At 59.3% G+C, this 19,216-nt stretch overlaps 1 protein-coding gene across 1 annotated transcript in view; it reads left to right on the plus strand.

Moving 5' to 3' along the window:
* The first annotated feature begins 5,526 nt into the window (after positions 1 to 5,526).
* The window catches only part of LOC105493309 (potassium inwardly rectifying channel subfamily J member 12), a 42,557-nt gene continuing 28,867 nt past the window's right edge, over positions 5,527 to 19,216 (plus strand). The window contains exon 1 of the mRNA XM_011760861.2: positions 5,527 to 5,751. The gene's annotated coding sequence lies outside the window, so the exon portion shown is untranslated. The remainder of the gene's footprint in view (positions 5,752 to 19,216) is intronic.

The raw sequence follows: 19,216 nt of genomic DNA on the forward strand, positions 1-19,216 counted from the left end.
GTCTCATTTCATGCAGACTCACCCTATCTGGGGACAAAGCTGTCCCTGGAGCCCCTGGCCAGCCCCAAAGCCCTGGGAAATACAGCTCCTGTTTTCCTGCAGACCCAGTAAAAGTCCTAGGACTGATTCTCATTGGCTGGTTTCAATCACGTGTCCATCCCTCTACCATTGCTGTGATGCTCACAGCCAGACCTGGGTCACTCACTCACCCCTGGGCCCTGGGGGTGCCCCAGGCCCACAGGAAACATATGGTGGAGAGTATGGTATAGGAGTAGGGAGACCCTGCGAACAAGGCTCTCAGAAGAGCAGCTTGGACATGGGAGGACTTGGACCAGCGTCCAGCATGCCTCTAAGTCTCTCAGCCAGGACAGAAACCCTGACACCCAGGCCTGCCCAGGAGATGCCAGATGGAACATGGCTAAACGTCCTGGCCTCAGCTCTGGCCCTGGTGGCTCCCTCCTGGCCACAGTGAGCGCATCCTCCTCCCAGCTGCTCCTCCATCATAGGGCGGGGCCATGGGAGTGCCGGAGCCCGCACACGGGCACACGGGAAATAAGTCAACTGGTCAGCTCCAGGCCCAGCTGATCAATGCCTGCCTCCTGACGGGGCAGGAGGGACTCAGTGTCCTGTTTCCAGGGCCGCCAACCGTTACTGAAGTTCTGTGTGCCTCGGATCAATGCTGCAGGGTCAGCCAGGGGCCCCCGGGCACCTGGGCAGGGGGAGGGGCGTGTGTGCATGCACGTGCGCATGTGGGTGTGACTGTGTCCTGGGTCTGAGTCATGTCCCCACAATGCTCCTGGGGGCAGCCACGTCCTCTTGGGCAAGTGCTTCTACCCATCCGGGTATCATGTCTCTGTCCATCTGCCTGTGGCCTGTGGTGCAGGTCGGCATTTAGCCTGGAGCCTGGTGCATGGCAAGTGGAGAGTGGGCATTGGCCCTTGTCACCTTTGCTGTTGTTAGTATCATCGGAATGTCTAGTGACAAAAGGTGTTGAGGGAAGAGACTGGGCTGAGGGCAGGGCTGCTGGAACTGGTCTTTGCTTTGTGGCTCACTGCCTGAGTGACAGAGCCTCTTTCTGCCTTGTCCAGCCAGCGTGTGGACCCGGCTCAGGTGGAAAGCAACCCCACCAGAAGTGCGTATCCCCAGAACCAGCCAGCACAGGTCCTCCTGCTGGCTTTATGGTGGGTGGGGGTGGGAGGCAGGGTGAGACCCTGGCCACCTGCCTGGAGGAGGGGGCAAGGCTTGTGTTGACAGACAGCCTGTGATTGCAGGGGCCGGCGTGGCTCTGTGATGGTGCAGGTGGAGTTGGGAGCAGCTATGAGAGCCAAGCTGCGCAGAGCAGGGCGGCAGAATCCCTCATGGATGAGACTGGATGAGACGTTCCTGAGCCGGGTCTGTTGGCACTTGCTCTGCACTCCCTGCAAGCCCTCGGCGTGCGAGGTCCTGGGCTGCAGACACGCCTGAAGGACACGCTCCCGCCCTCATGGAGGTGCCGTGATGGTGCAGGAGATGACAGTGAGCCAGACACCTTAGAGAGTGGCTAGCTCGGGAAGAAAGCAAGCTGGGCACAGCAGATGAGTCCTGGTGGTCGGCAGGCCTCTCACAGCCGTGCCGTCGCAGCTGCCCTTGCAGGCAGGGCAGTTCAGAGAGACAGTGCTCCTGATTGAGGGGGAGGCAGGCACCAAGGCCCAGTGACAGAATCAGGTTCCTGCTGTCCAAGGGCCTGGATGAGAGTGGCTGACGGGGACGGTGTCTGGGGCCTCAGGGACTTTGGCTATCGCTCCTAGAAGGGTTAAACTGGCCGTGCTGAGAGCTCATTTTACATTTTGATAGTGGGAGGACGTGAGGGCCAAAGCCGGGCCAAGGTCTAGGGTGGGCAGGGGAAGTCTCAGTGGGCTCTCGGGAGGAGGCATTTTGGACGGGAGGAGATGCTGGGACTATGGGGGGCACTGGGTGCAGCTGCCTGTGGGACGAGCAAAGCCGCCGGGGAAGGGCCGTATGGTTTTCACATCTCACTCGGTGATGGACTTGTGCCTCCCACAAGCGCATCGGCATTGTGGCGTCAAGATGTGACTACCACAAGAGCTGGCAGCTGCTGTCAAGAGGCTGCAGCTCTGGGGCTCCTACACACAGGGCAGCAAAACCAGCCTTCGGGACACCTGCCCCGGACAGCTTAGTGGTCACAGTGGCAACCTCCCCTCCCTGGGCCTTGCTTTCCTCAAAACAAAGGCATGATTCCAAATGAGCTGAGGAGCTCTTCTGTCTCCTGGGCCTGTGGCTCCGAGGACACTCAGATAGATATGCAAAGGCGTCTTGAACAGCCAACACGCCCACCCGAAGCTGGGCCTTGGAGAAGCTCCCATCCTGGAGGGGAAGAAAGAATCTGGGATCAAGGGAAAGCCAGGTGCAGGGCACACAGTTCGGCGCGTTCGGAAGGTGGGTGTGTGGTGGAACAGCTGACTGCTGTTCATCTCCTTGGCCTCTCCCATGGCTGTGCCAGGGAGTTACTACTCTCACGGCCTCGGCTGTCGCTATCACCCCCATGTTACAGAGAGGGAAGCGGGGCCTCAGCAGGGGACGTGTCCCAGGTCCCCTGCTGGGCAGTGTTGGCACTGGGCTCAGTCCATTTGGCCTCACCCAGCCACTCTCGACACTATAGGACTATAGGGGGCAGGATGTCCCCTGCTCTGGCTTCAGGCAGCATCCCGGGAGGGCTGTGAGCCCCTCTGCCCACGTGGGGATCCCTGGGGCAGATGTGTGAGCTGCTTAGAAAGACATGTGCCTATATCTCTGTGTCCCAGCTTGTCCTGGAGGGAGGCTGGTGCCCAGTGGCCTGGCAGAGGGGGTTTGCTTTGAGAGGCCCTTAATGGCTGCTTATGGGTTGCAACTACAATTAAGAATTGAACTCTGACCTTGCAAGTGGGTTGGGAGGGTGGGATGTGGAACCCAAGGGAGTGGCCCAGGGACTCAGGCTGGCCTCTCTGTTGGGTGACCTAGGGCAAGACACTTGTCCTCTTTGTGAAATGGGTCTGATAATGGCTCTGGGGGTGGGGGTGGGGAGGGGCGACCTGGCCTGACTCACACTGGCCATCTTGGGTGGCGCGCCCCTGGGCAGGGGCCCTGTGTATGTGCGTGTGTGTGTGTGTGTGTGTATGTGCGCGTGTGTGTGTGTGTATGTGTGTGTGTGTGGTGTGTTGGGCTGTTACAGGCTTGCGGATGCCCTGGGCACAGCTCCTTGTCCCAGGAGCTGTCAGAATCTTAGACCCAGAGGAGACCTGAGGTGCTCCCGTCCATTTCCTTGCCCCTCTTTGGGCCCCCAGAGTAAGGCCTCGAGGGAGGGATGTCTCAGGCCCCATTCCTCTTGGGACAGCTGAGTGACCTCTGAGGGTGGGAGCTGGTTTGAGGCTTCTTCCGCAGCTGACTTGGGCTTCCCCATCTGGGAAATGGAGCAGGGGCAGGTGGGGAGCTGAGTCATTTCCCTCCTTGGTCACTTGGAGGCAGAAGGAGGAAGTTTCCTGAGAGCTTTTGGTCCCCTGAGAGGCTGTTCTCCCAGGAGGAGGAGGAAACCAGGACACAGTGTGCCAGGCAGGGCAGGGTGGGGGCTGCAGGCTCCTGCGACGCCCCTTCTTTCTCCACTGCAGCCCTAAGTTGGCAACACACCTGATTCTGAGTGCTGGCTCCATCATCTGGTAGCTCTGTAATTAAGCAAGTGACCACCCCTCTGTGCCTCAGTTCCTTCATCTGTAAAATGGAACCAAGGAGCTTATCTATCCCAGGGGGCCACAGTGGTAATGAAATAATTCTAGCTGGGTCTGCAGCACAGAGCTCAGAACATATTGAGCGCTCCGCCTGGCTGTTTTACCAGCCAGGTCAAGTGCTAAGCACTTTAGATAGACTCATCTCATTTAATCCTTGCTACAGCTCCATGAGTGTAGTGAGTTCTACGGACAACAGGGAAACGGAGGCACTGAGTGGTGAAGTGAGCTGTCTCCACAGCTAGTCAGTTGAGGAGGTGGGATTCAAACCCGGGGCAGACTGATGTCGGTGAGTGCTGGGCTGGATTGCACCCACCGCTGCCTGGGGCCAGGATCCTGGGGCTGGTGGGGCCTGCAGATCACTCTGCTCTAAGCCGCCAGCAATCTGGGCGCGGGCCAGAGAGCCGTCCTCCTTGGTTAGAATCCTGCAGCCAGTCTCCCTGCTGTGCAGACACATAATTATATTTCACATTAAAGGGGAAGCTGGAGGCCAAGGGGGCCAAGGAGCCCTTTGAGGCTCATGCTCTGGGCACAGACTGGCCTCCTCGGCCCAATTCTGAGGCCCTAGGGCCGAGCTGGGGGTCAGACTGGTGACAAAATGGGGTTTCCCTGGGTCAGTGTACAGGCGAGCAGGTCTGTCTGCCAGGATGAAAGGCTTGGCCCCTGCGGGAGGCTCAGAGATATGAGGACCAGACAATAGGCCTCAGAAGGCTGGGAGGGCAGGGCATTTGGGGACAGGTTGGGAAGAAAGCCTGAGTCTCCAGAGACAGGGGCTCGAAAGAGAAGGGGGTCACATGGGGATCGGGTCAGCAGAGAGAGGTCAGAGGTCCAGGGACGAGCACAGAGAAGGCAGGAGATGGGAGAAGCCAAACAGCTCAAGATGGAGAGGAGAAAAATGCTATTAGGGTGGGATGGTGTGTGTAGAGGGTGCGTGCCTGGTGTGCAGGGGGAAAGGGTTCTGTGGGAATGCACAAGCTTAGACCTGTGTGTGCGTATGCACACGTGCAGATGCCATCCTGCATGTGCACACTAGCGAGTGTGCACCTGTGCACCTGCGAACATCATGCATATAGGGGCATGTATCCTGTATGTTTATGCCTGTGTGTGTGCTCGTCATGCACCTGTGCGTGCGCGCGTGTCCCCCGGAGGACGTGCCTACATGTGTGTGTATGTGTGTGTGCGCGCATGTCCCCGGGAAGACGTGCCTCTGTGTGTGTGTGTGTGTGTGTGTGTGTGTGTGTGTGTGTGTGTGTGTGTGTGTATGTGTGTGTGTGTGCGCGCGCGCGCGTCCCAGTGCGCAAGTGGCTGGCGGTGTATGTGTAGGGGGCGGCCCGGGACTAGGAGGGGCTCCGGGCCAGGCCAGAGCCATGGTAGGCGGGTGCAGCGGCGGCGCGGCGCTGCGCGGCGCGGGGCGGGCGTGCTTTCCGCGGAGAGTTAGAGGAGTTGCCGAGCTGAGCTCCGGTGGAGCGAGGCGCTGAGCTGGGTGCGCGCCGAGCCTCTGCCTCCCGCCGCCTCCTCGCCCTCCATTCCTCGCTCCTCGTCTTCTCCGGGCCACGCCGCCACTGATGCCGCCTCCCTGGGAACAGTAGCCGGGGGAGGGGGACTGGCGCGGTCGGAGCCTGAGCGGAGGTGCCGGGCGCCCAGGCGTAGGGGAGCTCGCCGGGCCCTGCCCGAGATCAGATAACAGCCGGCGGGGGAGGGGGTGGGCCGGCAGTGCTCACAGCCGGACCGAGGGACCGACGCCAGCCGCCCCGGCCCGAGCGAGCGCCCAGCGGCCGGGGGCGCCGTCCAGGCGCGCGCCCCCGACCCGTGGCTGGACCAGGGCGATCCGCTTTGCGGACAGACGTGCCCCTCGGCATGGAGCGCCCCCGGGAGCTGCCCTGAGGCGGTGGCGGCAGCGGCGGCGATGCAGCCAGCGCGGCAGCTGCCGGGGCCAGGAACGGCCGCCCGGAGCTGGGAGGACGCCGAGCGCGCCGCGCCCGGGCCACTGACCGAGGTAAGTGCGCGGCCGCGGGCGCATGGTCCCTCCCGGACCCGGCCCCAGTTCCCCTCAGGCCGCCCCCCGCCTCTAGCCCGGCCCGGAGCGAGCACGAGGTGGTGCAGCAACAGGGAAGGTGGAGCGGGAGGGTGTTTTCTTCCTCTCGTTTTCATTTTTTTTCCTCCCTTGGTGAGACATCGGAGGAAATGCTGACTGCGAGCTTTTCTTTTCCTGCCATGTCTCCGGCTACCACCACAAGGAACTTTGCTCCTGGCTAACCTTCGTCCTGGGGGGCGCTCCAGGAAACTTTGAGGAGCCCTCGGCTCCCCTCTGGCTGGTTTGCACGAGGGGGCTCGGGAGGGAGCGTGCGGAAGCACTCTGGCGCGCGGCACGGGTCCTACGCGTGACCTTCCCGGAGACCCCGCGATCGAGGTGGGGCTCGGAGATGGGCGCCCGGGCTATATGAGCCGCCCGGAGAATGCCTCCCGTCAGAGACCTGCGGGTCCTTGGAGTCGTGTCTCTTTCTCACCTCCTGTGCTGTAATGGAGTAAAAATATTCTGGAAATGATTCCATGCCAGCAAGTCAGCCAAGTCGAGGCTCCCTTTTGCTTTTAGAAGTCGGCCTTGATCTCCGAGGGGATGGCCGCTGGCTGAGAAGCTCCCAGGGTTTCAGGGCCAGGGTCCACCCTGCGCGCACATGGCCTCTCCGGGTGCTCTGGGGGAGCGGGGCGGGAATCAGGGGCTCTTGGGCAGAGGCAGCTGGGGTGGGGCGCTCTTGGGGGGGTTCAGATGGGAGTTGAGGCCCAAGCGAGTGTCTGTGCCTCGGTTTTGATCCAGCGTGCTCATGTCATGTGAATATTTTAAAACCTGTGATCGGAATGGGGGTCAAAGTGTTTCTCTGGGGACGGTCTTGTCCTGGGAGGTTTTCCTGCCTCTTCACAGCCTGGACTCGCCGGCACCTGGGACCTCCCCCTCCCCATTTCCCAGGGGGCGTTCCCATCTTAGAGTGCCGCGCTGCCTGTGGCCATTTCTAGTTTCTTTTTTGCTCCTCTATACCCAGGTTCGAGCCCTGCAATAAAGCCCTGGGGGACCTCCTGGCCCCCACATCTGAGCCCCCAAACCCTGGTTCACAGGCTCCGTCTCCTGGAGCGCCGAGGCACCCACACGCCGTTGAAATCGGCAGCCGCCTTTGGAAGGTGCGAACCCGGTAGGCGTTAGCCTTGGGCCTAGCCTTCGCCCTCTCTGAGATGCCAGAGGAGGGCAGGTCCCTGGCCGCGGGGCTGGACCTCAGCCTCCCTCGCGCTGCGCTGCACCTCCGCGGCCCCTCCTCGCGCAGCTCCGCCCTGGACCGCCGCCCTGTGGCGGGCGAGGGTCAGGGAGGGGAGGTGCAACTCAGCCCTGGGCGCCACCGCAGGCTTGCTCTCTTTTTGAGGGGTATCCCTCTTGTATTCTAAGAAGAGCCCTTCAGTGTCGCTGGGACCCCCCCCCAAGAGACTTCTCAGCAAAGTCTGCCCCTCAGTTCTCTGGTGGCACCCCCGACCAGACAGGGGACCCGAGGTTGGCCTCTCTAGGAAGGGGGACCCTGGGCCTGCCATTTGGTGGGGCCAAGCCCCCCGAGAGAGAGCAGGGAGTGAGGGGGGAGGGCACTCACTCAAGCATCCTGGAGACAAGGAGGGTGGCTCCAGAGTGCTGGGCCACAGGGACACCTCTCTTCTCCATTGGAGTGCCCTTGTGGGCATACAGTAGGCAGTCTGTAAATGCGGGCTGTTGACCCAGAGCTGGTAGGTAGGGACTCCAAGTCCTCTATCACCTCGTTTTTCCCCTCCCAGGGGAGGGCATGGCTCACACCCCCCATCCCCAGCACTGAAGGGGTGGAGCCTTCTCTGGGAGGGGCAGGACCGGAGCTGTCAGTCCATCTCTGGACACTCCCCCTGCAGCTAGCCTGTCAAACCCCCATAGTGTTTCCAGGCTGCCCCGGAGAGGACCCCTCCAGGATTGTGCCTCAACTGTGCTGGAAGGAAGAGATGCCTGGGAAGTGACGGAGGGGTATTTCCTAAAGCCACGCAGTAGGTTGGGTTTGGACAGATGCCTTCACCTAAGCTCTCTCTAGGCCAGGGACTTACCCCGCCAGCCTTCTTGCCCCAGAGCCATGGTGTCCCCATCCCTGGGTCTCCTTGAAGCAGGACAAGGTAACACTGAGTGACCCTGCAACAGCAAAATAATAATGACAGCAGTGATAACAGTAGTAACAGCAGCAGCAGCACCTGCAGCTCTGCAGCACTGGGGCCGGTTCTGCCTATGGGCAGTTTTCTCTGCCCAGCCAGGCCTCCGGTACTCTGGGCCACAGTTGGCAGTACCAAGCATGGCACCCGGAGGCCTTGGCATACAGCTGGGGCGGAAGTGACTGCATCATTACTGTCATCAACCTCTGTGGCCCTCGCCAGGTCCCTAGGCAGAAGGCTACTGGTACACACGGTGCCCACCCAGTGGCCACCCTCAACCCCTGCTCCCAGGCCCAGGTCTGGGCAGGGCCCTTCCTCCAACAGGTGCAGTTGGTGCCTGTGGCTGGGCCCTGGCCAGGGCTTTACTGTGACCGACACATGGGCACACCTGCCCCTCCCCTGGGCCTGCCCTTGGAGCCCTGCCACAGGCTGGCACGGAGGAGAGTCAGGGAGGGGGCAGCTCATGGGCAGCAGGAGGGCTGGAGGCTTGGCCAGCCACATGGAAGGTGCAGTGGGCAGGGGCTCAGCCCCACGGGATGGCTGTGCCGGGAACTGGCAGCGTGATGGGGACACAGCAACAGGGAAAGGCTGGAGATGAAAGAGAGCCGGCCTGAAACTGGGCCGTGTGCAGGTTGGCCAGAGCTTCAGAGGCACCATGGGGTTGGGGGTGGGGGGGGCTGGCAGAGGCAGGTGGGTTTTCTGAGGTGCTGGGCTCGGGGCAGGACCAGAGTCCCCGCTGGGCACCGGCCAAGGACCCAGCCCTGGGTCAGCTGACTTAATTTCCTAATGGCCTGCCAGTGCAGAGAGTGGCATCAGCTTCTGTTGTGCAGACAGGGATTGGAGGCCGAGGGAGGCACCAGAGGCACCAGCCTGTAGGGCTCAGACCCAGAGCCCTGGTGCTTTCCCAGGGACAGAACTGCACCTTCCCCCATTCCACAGACGCGCGGCTCAGGGGCACTTGACTGTCAGGCTAGCTTTCTCCCTGCCTTACCACCAGGCGGGTCCCACACAGGGCCTGGGGCCTGCGTGCCATCCCAGCTCCTGGGAGCTGTATTCCTTGCACCTAGTGAAGCTGTATTCCTTGCACCTGGCACACAGTAGGTGCTCAGTAAATGCTCGAAGATTCCATGTCTGGACTGCTTCTTCCAGCCACAGAGGCCTCGCTGTGCTGGCGAGAGCTGTGGGGGCTGAGTTCTGGGGCTGGAGACCCCAGGCCCTGTTGCCTAGCTGTGGCCCCTGTGCAAAGTAGGCATACAGAAGTGCTTAATAAATGGACATTGCATATGGGGAGACCCAGCCCCTGCCCTCAAGGATTTCACTCTCTCAGAGGAGACTCTTGCACAGACTCAGGGGGGCAAGAGAGACAGGTGTTGCACCCAAGATGGCGTCGCTCTTCCTGGCCTCAGTTGATCATCTGTGAAGTGGGACTGGCTCCCGAGAACGCCCCGGATGGGGCAGCAGGAATGTGAGACTTGGAGTGTGCCTCTGGGAGTTGGGGGTGGGGAGGGGCTGGTCTCAGTAGAAACGGATGTGTGGAGAGGGGTATCTGGGAAGGAGGCGTTGTGAGCATTTGTGGAGCCAGAGCCTGGGGAGCTCGTCATTTCCCCATCCAACCTGCCCTTGGGCATGTGGGGAAGCAGGCCCAGGGCAGGGCAGTGATTTGCTGCAGCAGTGGGCCCCAGACGCCAGTGGGCCCCGATGCAGGCCTCCTGTTTCCTGGTGCATCCTCAGAGTCCCCCAATCCCCACCACCACCACCACTGGTGCTCCATCGCTCACCCCTTCCTGCCTGGCTGCTGAAGTGGCAGCATGAGGCTGTGGGGACCTTGGGGGATCCCCGCCCAGCCCTCTAATTAGCCTGCAGCCATGCATCATTGGACATGGTTCCATTTGCTTGGCCAGATAGGAGTGGAAGCCCCTTTCTCAGCTGCCCCAGGGAGCAGTTTCGCCTTGGCTGTCCATTAATGCTGTCCTAGGATCGGTGGGCACAGCTTCCTGGATCCTGCCTGACTACCCCCACCCACCTAGACTGAGCCTTCCCTCCTGCTTGGGCAGCCAAAGCCTCCCTCTCCTGCCCTCACCTGCAGCCCAGGCCTCTTTAAAGGACTCAGGCTTGGAGAGGGGCCAGGGAACAAACAATAAAGCTTATGGAGTAGAGGCTTCTACCAGAGCCACTCTGGGCCATTGTTCCTTGAGCACCTACTATGTGCCTGGTGCACTCTGGGCGTCAGGGCCCTCTGTTGATTCCCACCACACTCCTCCCTGGGACCCTCAGGGCCCTGCACAGTCTGGCCTCACTTCCAGGACTCTTGCTCCCTCCCCGGGGCCACCCTTCTGCCTGCCTTGCTGTGCTTCCAACAGATCAGGCCTACTCCTACCTCAGGACCTTTGCATGTGCTGCTGTCTCTGCCCAGAATGCTCTTCCCCAGATCTCAGCATGGCCCCTCCCTCACCACCTTCGTGTCTTGCCCAGATGCCACCCTCTTTCCAAGGCCTCCCCTGATTCCCCTGTAGGACACTGCAGCCTCCCTTTCCCCCATGTTCCTTTTCCTGCTTTATTTTTTCTCTGTAAAACTTAATGCTATCTGCCACAATATGTTTTATTTGTTGATCTTGTTTACTGTCCATCTCTCCCTTGGAATAGGATCTCTTCTTTTTGGACCTGCTCTACCACAGCTGTGTCCCCAGTGCCTAAGCGGTAGGCAGGAGATGGCAGGCGCCCAGTAAACACAGAGAGTGAACTGGCTGCTTCCGCCATGCCTAGTGCCTGACATGCAGTGAGTGCTTGGTAGCAATGGTAGCCAGCATTATCAGCCCATTCTGCAGATGAGAAAACTGAGCCTCAGAGAGGTCACTGTCCAAGAACTGTGGCGCTTGTCGGTAGACATAGCTGGATTCTGACCTTTTCTCTGAGTCTTTGGCCTGCCATCTCTCTGTCTGGCTGAGCGGGAGGGAGATGAGGCTTCCTTCAGGCCCTCGCTCTGGGTGGAGTGCTTTGTATCTGTAGCCTCACTGCTTCAAGCTCCAAGCCCTGCTGTGTCTCCTAGCACTTGGCCTGCTTCAGCTCACGACGTCCCCACCCCATTCCTTCCCAGGATCACAAGCCATTCCCATTGCAGATCCCAGCAAACTGAGGCCTGGGCTGTGGGGCCTCTCATATCTCAGCTGATGGCTGAATCCTTTCTCCTGCCTTCAGCACACATGTGTGGAGGGCGACTGAGGGGGTGGGGCTGGCAGGGAGGGGACAGTGACTCTGTTTCTTGCCCAGTTAAGCATTCCAAACTCCCAATGGTCATTGAGTTTCATGTCAGTGCATTTCATCTCTCCTTTCCAGGCTTTTTTTTTTTTTTGAACAGGACACCCAGGTTTTAAAATGTTTAAAAATGTTTGCGATTTGCAATGATCAACTCTAGCGGCTTTAGTGACCAGCAGTGATCACCTCTGCAACTATAGAGACTGGAATGCCTTCTGGTTGCCTGAGCACAGCCTGTCCCTCCTCCTCTGAATGTCCACGTTGCTTCAGAAAAGACAGGGCTGGCGGCCCCTTTTGTGGGGAGCAGACAGGTTCTGGTCCTGGGCCTCAGCCAGGTGTGCCCGGTTGGCCAGGTGTGTGGCCAGGTGTGCGGACGTGGGGAATTGTCTCCTGAGGCTCACTTGGGGAGTGGGGGCAGAAAGGGAAACCAGGTAACATGGGGATTGGCGGCAGGGATACTTCGCAGCCCTCCCTGCTTCCACCCCAGTGGGCAGCCTGAGGCCGGAGAGGGTCCCCACAGCCTGAGGTCACACAGTTCCCAGAGGAAGGCTGGGGCGCAGCCTTGAGGCCACAGACCCTCTGTCCCTGAAGCCTCCAGGCAGCTGTTTGGGGACTTGACAGGGGAGGGCCGGGGAGAAGGGAGTGTGTGGAGACTGGGATGTGTATGATAGAGAGGCTGAAAGGCCGGGGGCAGGAGAGGTCAAGGGGGATGGGGTGGCCTGGTGGCCGGAGGCGTGCCCTTGCCCCTGCCCGCCCCACTTGCTCCAGCTGCAGCCGGGCCCGAGCTGGCGGCTCCAGGCCTGCAATTCTCCAGCACTTAAAGCAAAAATAAATCGCTGCCAGCAGCTGGCGTTCTGTGTGGCAGCAGCCGAGCCGCCCCCGCCCCGACCCTCTGCCTCGGGGTTTCTGGTTCCAGGCCAAGTCAGGCTTCCATTCAGGCCTGGGGGCTACCGAGGCCAGGGAAGGCCCAGGGGAGCTTGGCGTGGCCAGAGGGGGCGGGTTCTGGCCTGATCACAGGGAGGGCAGAGGCAGATGGAGACCTGGGGCTTTCAGGGGTGCTGGGATCTGGGGCAGGTTGGGGATGCTCAAAAGTAGGGCTTCTGACAGTCTTGGGTCTTGTAGAAATAGGGCCTGGAAGGGGCAAACTCAGGGGTCATAGCCACCTGTTTGGCCCTGGGGATCCCCATTCACAAGCCACCCCCAGCCTGTCCCCTGGGTGTCCCTTTCTTTCCATCCCCTCCATCCTTCCCAGAGAATCCCAGAGGTCCTAGAGGTCAGGTATTTGCGTGGTGGGCTTTGAGGATGCAGGAGTTTGGCCTCATTCCTGAGCTCAGCAGGTGGCTGGGGATGTGGCCTGCACAAGACCCCTGCCCTGGGGGACTGACATCTCAGTGGGTGGGGCAGGATGAAATAGACAAGAAACACATGAGCCATCACAGACATTGTCGTATTTTGTTGAATATGACAGTTTTTAATTATAAGAGTGTTATGTGCTCACAGTAAAGTGATAAACGGTTGCAAGGGGAAAAGTGAATTTCTCCTTCTCACCCCCTGCCTCCCCCACCCCCAAAGCTTCATGTCCTTGCGGTGACCATCATTAGAGAGCCTTCTGGGTTTCTCAGTGCTTATGCAGACGTGAATATGTAAATAGAGGCATAGAAATGTGCTAACATCTAAGTTGCCTTTGTTTTTTTATTCATGTGGGATCATTGCATACATGTCATGGTGTCCCCTGCACCATGCGTGCTGCTGTGTGGTGCCCGTGCCCACTGGACCCAGGGGTCTCATCCTGTCTTCCTGGGCGTGGGTTGAGGACTCAGTCTTGGGACCGTAGGATCTTTGTGGCATCTGAATGCACAGAGCCACCGAAGTCCGTGAGTCATGGGTTCTTTTCGTTGTCATTTTAGCGGCGTTGAGACGGAGATCCTGGAATTGCAGGATTGGTGCTTTAAGTACCAGGAGAGGTATCCGAGTCCTCGCCTGGGTGTCTCCTCCCTCAGATCCCTCTGGGAGTCGGGATAATCCAGATCCCCTGCCTCTATCCCCAGAGCTCAGAGGGTCTGGGGGGCTTGGGAGTCGCAGCCCAGCCCCTGCTGCAGTCAAGCCCCCTAGGGCTTCGGGACCTCCGGGCAAACCGGCTCCCACTCAGGGCGGAGTAGACACGCTGGAGCTCGGAGGGGAAGTGCTCACCGCTGGTCCCGCTGAGGTCCTTGCCTCTCTTGTTCCCTTAGCCCTGACCTCCTGGAAACGGGGCCACTTGCTTCTTCACTGTCTTCAGGCTGGGGCAGGCCTCTGTGTGGGGAATGTCACTTTGACCTGTCTCCAAGCTTCCGCATCTCACTGTCTGTCCCCTCCTTGTGGTTCCTTGGAACCTGGCCTGAGACGCAGCAGGATGGTCCCGCCTTGCTCTACCGGGGCCCCTTATTAGAAACGATCTGATACACTGATTGGGAGAGTGACCAGTCTGTGGTCACTCTCAGTAGCTGTCTCAGTGTCTGTGGGGATCAGATAAACCTGACGCCCTTCTTTTATGAGCCTCAGTTTCCCTGTTTGTGAAATGGGGAGCCAGTCCACTCTCGTGTCTGGGCATCTGTTCTCTCCTCCCCTCTGGGCTTGGGCACTGCAGGCAGGACAGGGCAGCTTCCTGGCCTCCCTGATCCCCACTCTGCCGTGTGGCCGGAGGCTCAGCCCTGCCATCGCCTCGGCCTGCTGGGCTGCAAGCTGTCAGCAGCACCTGCCCAGCCGGAGCAGCCAGGTCCCTCCCCAGGCCCTGGGAGCCTTGAAGACCACTGGAGGCGGTGCCCTAGGAGGCAACCGTGGAGTGGCTGAGGCCCTCCCTGGGGGTTGTGTAACAGAGGAGACCCTGCTGCCCTCCTCCTCTGTGGGATGGAGGCTGGCCTGGGTCCTGCCAGCACAGCCTCCAGGCCACCCATGGGTCCTGGCCTCCATCCCACGGCAGATGCCCTGACTGCAGCTCCAGGGCCCATGACCAGGCTCTTGGTGGCCTTAGGACCCGCTGCCGCTGGGTGGGGATGCCCCAGATCAAAGGCAGTTAATAGAGAGGAGACTAGGAGGACAGTGGGTGAGGAGCAGGAGCCCCTGGGAGCCTCAGTGTCCTCCCCTGTGAAATGAGAACACTAGAGAAAGTGGGTTGGGCAAACCCACACGCCTATCATTGCATCTGAGATGTGGAAGGAGCACTGGGGTGGGAGTCTGGCAGCACCACCAACCAAGTCCAGTAAAGAAAGCAGAGGCAGGGATCAGAGGGCGGCAAGCCAGTGAGACCCTGTGTCGGTTTCCTGCTGCTGCCACCATAACAGACTGGGTGGCCTAAAACAGTACAAATGCAGCATCTGTTCTAGAGGCCAGATGTCTGAAACCGGTGTCTGCAGGACTGGTTCCTCACGGAGCCTCTGAGGGAGAAGCCGTTCTGGGGCTCTCCCCCAGCTTCTGGGGGCTCCTGGCAGTCCAGGCATTCCTCAGCTTGTGGGCATCACTCCAGTCTCTGCCTCTTGTCTTCACATGGTCTCCTCTCCCTGTGCTTTCTCTCCCTCTCTTCTCTCTTGCTCTTACTGTTTTGAGACAGTCTCGCTCTGTCAACCATGGCTCACTGCAGCCTGGACCTCCCAGGCTCAAGTGATCCTCCTGCCTTAGGCTCCCAAGTAGCTGGGACTACAGATGTGCACCACTATGCCTGGCACATTTTTATTTTATTTTATTTTTTTAAACTATTATTATTATTTTTTTTTGATATGGAGTCTCCCTCTGTCGCCAGTCTGGAGTGCAGTGGTATGATCTCGGTTCACTGCAACCTCTGCCTCCTGGGTTCAAGAGATTCTCCTGCCTCAGTCTCCTGAGTAGCTGGGACTACAGGTGCGCACCACCACGCCCAGCTAATTTTTGTATTTTTAGTAGAGATGGGGTTTCACCATGTTGGCCAGGATAGTCTCGATCTCTTGACCTTGTGATCCACCTGCCTTGGCCTCCCAAAGTGCTGGGATTACAGGTGTGAGCCACCGCGCCCGGCCAAATTTTTAATTTTTTCTTTTTTTTTTTTGTAGAGACTGAGTCTCACTGTGTTGCCCACGCTGGTCTTAAACTCCTGGGTTCAAGCAGTGCTCCTGCATCAGCCTCCGAAAGTGCTGGAATTACAGGTGTGAGCCACCGCACCAGGACCTCTACTTCTAAGGATGCTTGTCATTGGATTCAGGGTCCACCATAACACAGGATGATCTCATATCCAAACTCTATATTTGCAAAGGCTCTTTTCATCCAAATAAGGTCATATTCACAGGTTCTGTGTGGACATGTCTTTGGGGAGGGCACCATTCAGCCACTACTCATGGCCAACACAGATACGCCACCCTGCATCCTTTTTCTCTTTTAAGAAACGTGCTCTTCACTTTGGGAGGCCAAGGCGGGCAGATCACGAGTTCAGGAGATCGAGATCATCCTGGCTAACACGGTGAAACCCCATCTCTACTAAAAATAAAAAAAAAATTAGCCAGGCATGGTGGCGAGCGCCTGTAGTCCCAGCTACTTGGGAGGCTGAGGCAGGAGAATGGTGTGAATCCAGGAGGCAGAACTTGCAGTGAGCCGAGATCGCACCGCTGCACTCCAGTTCAGGTGACAGAGCGAGACTCCGTCAAAAAAAAAAAAAAAAAAAGGACACGTGCTCTGTTTTAGAACCATACTTTGGAGACATCGAGCGCTGGGGTGAGGTGTTTTGGGATCAGCTACCAGCAGTGCATCCTCGGGCGGGTTTCCCATTTCCCAGCTGCCCTGTGTCTCAATTTCCTCACCTGGGAAGTGGAGCTCTGAATGGTCCTTCCCCTGTCGGAGGGTGTGGGAGATGACACCTTGTATTGTTATATCCGTGAACAACTGGTTTGAACATCTAACTGGTATTTCCCGCAGGAGTCTGAATTTCTGCTTAGTCAATCTGCCTCATGATTCGCTCACTATTAGGTTTCCCTCCCACCCTCAGCTGTCAGTGATGTAATGCTGCTGGAGTACCTGGACACAGAGGTCCTCCTGCCCCGGCTGTCCAAGAGAAAGTTCTGGAAATGGCCTGTTCGCTTGAGGGGCTGTGCCTTTGTGGTTTTGAGGTGTCACCGCTGTGCCCCCAGAGGGTCGTGCTGGTGGGTCGCCCCCTTGGCAGAGTCCGTGTGCGCTGGGTCCCTACCTTCCACTCCTCCCACTGAGGCCACTAGTCCTGGCCGTGAAGATGGCACCCCCGCTGCCATCGTTTTGCTTGGCGTCTCCTTTGTTTTAGAGGTGTAGTGGCTTTTCAAGTTAAAACCTCTTGTTGTAGTTCCATTTCCGGCAGCTGCCGGCTCCTGCAGGGAGGGTGTTTCCTGACCTTATCCTTCCCGGCGGAGAAGCTCTCAGGGAGTGGGTGGGATGCCCTGGCCACGGGCCAGCCCTCTCTCATCCTCCTGGGTCTCTACGGCTCACCCAAGGATGGGGAGCAGCAGCCTCGCTTCACAGACGCCTGAACGGGGCGTCGGGAGGACCTGCCATACCCCATCCCATGCCAGTGTTCCTGCCTGTGCATGGAACCCCGGAGTGGGGCTCCTCACTGCCTGGAGGGAGGGGCTGGGATCACACCTGTGACCCCCTTGCCACGCCCTAGTCCCTCTGGAGGTGGGTGTAGGTGGGATCGCTGTAATGCCCCTAGCCCAAGGGAGCCTGGGTGTCCTTGGCCCTCCCCTCCTGTGGCTCCCAGTTGCCACTAGGAAATTTGGGAGCCCCAGCAATACGAATGGCCCGGTGGTGAATCCGGCAGCCTGTGGTGTCACCGGGTGCCTTTATTTCTCAGGAAGCAGTGTGACGTCGTGCTGAGGCTTGGCACCCAGAAACAATAATGAAAATGACTGCTTACCCGGCGGCGGCTGGTGCCAGGCGCTGTGCTCAGTGCTTTCCCGAACATTATCTCACTTAATTCTCAAAATGTCCCAGCCAGGCAAGGAGTGGGGCTTGAGAGATGGGGCCACTGGGGGAGGCGGTGGCCAAGTCGAATTTGAACCCCAATCGGGAAGCCTCGGTTCTCTGAAGAAGGCCCCGCTGGGCTCCCTCATGAGGGAAGATAGAGACGTCCCGGGCCCGGGATGCAGGAGGTATCTTGCCACTGAAATGTCTCTGTGTTGGAATGGCAGCGCTGGGGGCATGCACTGGGGGCCTGCAGTGGCACGGGCTGCTCTCCTACCCCCATCTGCTGTGTGACATGAGGTAAGCCGCATCACCTCTCTGAACCTCATTTCCCTACTGTGAGAAATGGAGCCAAATTTACCCCATTTAAACTGCAGTTGTGCGGGGAGCTTGCCCGGCCAGGCGTTAGGCTGTTTCAGAATTCCAGATGACGGGGTCTGAATCCTGCCATTCACAGGTGGAGAAAAGGAGGCTGGGAGAAGGGGAGGGACTGCCCAGAGCCTTGCCTCCCACCTGTGACCTCAGCCACAGAGCATGGCTGGTCCAGGCGCCTCTTTCTTGCCTCCAGATCAAGCTAGGAAGACAGGCCATTGCCTGAGCATTGCTGTGTGCTGGGGGCACAGGCAGGGAGAGACCCTGTTCTCAGGGTGGGGCCTGCCGCTTCGCCTGTTCCCTGGAGGTGAAATGGCCTGTCTCCATGTGTGCCGCATCCCGGAGCCCCTGCCCCCTGGCTGAGCTCAGGCTTCCCATGAATCTGTGGGTCCTGTGTGATGCCACAGGTTGTGGTGGTAGCTTCGCTGCTTGGGGAGTAAGTCGATGACTTGCCCACTCACTCATTCACTTAACTTCGGGGACCCCCAGTCCTGGGGGGGAAGCAGCTGTTCGCTCAGAGCCCCATGGCTGAGTGGAGGTCTCTGCAGAGGGTGGTGCCGCTGTGGGGCAGGGACGGTTTCCTGGGGAAGAGGCCCTGGATCCTGGCCCCGCGGGGGTTTGGGGGCTGCTGTGGCACCAGTGTCCCTCAGCACCAGTGTTCAGCTCAGGGGAGCCCTTAGAGAGCCTTTCAAAACCATCCCTGGGCCCTAGGCAGGGAGGGCCCCAGCCACGTGCTTCCTAGCCCTCCCTGTGACATGAAGGGAGCAAGACTTAAAGGGCACGAAACCCCGAGTCCAACTGTGGGCTTGCTGCTCAGGGCTGGCCATCAGCCTTGCCTCTGCTCTCACTGCACGTCCTGCTTCTGAGCTGGGGTGCTGGTCCCGGACCCTCCTCCTCCTGCCTCGTTCTAGAACCCACTCTCTCTTCCTTGGGCCCAGCCGCCAGGCCCCCACTCCTGCCCCATGCCTGGCTTTCTCCCTCAAAGGTCCCTGACTCCCCACCAGCATGGTGATCACCTCTTTCACTGAGAAAATCAAAGAGAGTTTCAACTCATGCCCATCACAGCTCCCCTCCCCATGATGGACTGTCACCCGTCAACAGGGCCCACCCCTCTTGCCTACCCAAGGCTAACGCTGTCTTGAGTCTCCCTCCCTCTGCTGGACCCTGCACTACACCCTGGTTGGGAGTGAATCCTTCCGACGGTGACAATGAAGGGCCCACCGGGACGGGCACTGCTCCCCAGGCCCCAGGATGCTGCAAGGCACAAGACAAAGTCCTGCCCCACAGAGCTGCGGTGCCAGCGGACCACTGGCCATAGACTCCATGTGACAGGGACTCGCTTTCAAAGGGGCCCAGACCCGCATGGAGTCAGGGCGGGAGCTGGGAGGGCATCTGAGGGAAGCAGGGCCGGTGGCCAGAGGTGGATGGAGCCTGACCAAGGGGCAGGGGCACCCGGATGGGGAGGGGGAGCAATTGCAGGGTCTGGAGGCTGCAGCAGCATTTCTGGTTTTCTTTCGTTCCTTCCCTCCTTTCTTGTAACAATAAGTATTTCTTCCCGCTCCCTGGTCCAGAGTTTGGTTGTGGCTCTGCTGAGCTGCTGGGAGGCGTTGGGCTTGGATCTGTCAGGCGGAGGTTGGTTTCAAATCTCCTTTGTGTGTCTCCCCCCAATTCTTTTTCTTGGAGGTGAAATTCAATTTTTTTTTTTC

This window comes from Macaca nemestrina, chromosome 17, assembly GCF_043159975.1.
Source record: "Macaca nemestrina isolate mMacNem1 chromosome 17, mMacNem.hap1, whole genome shotgun sequence".
Taxonomy (NCBI): domain Eukaryota; kingdom Metazoa; phylum Chordata; class Mammalia; order Primates; family Cercopithecidae; genus Macaca; species Macaca nemestrina.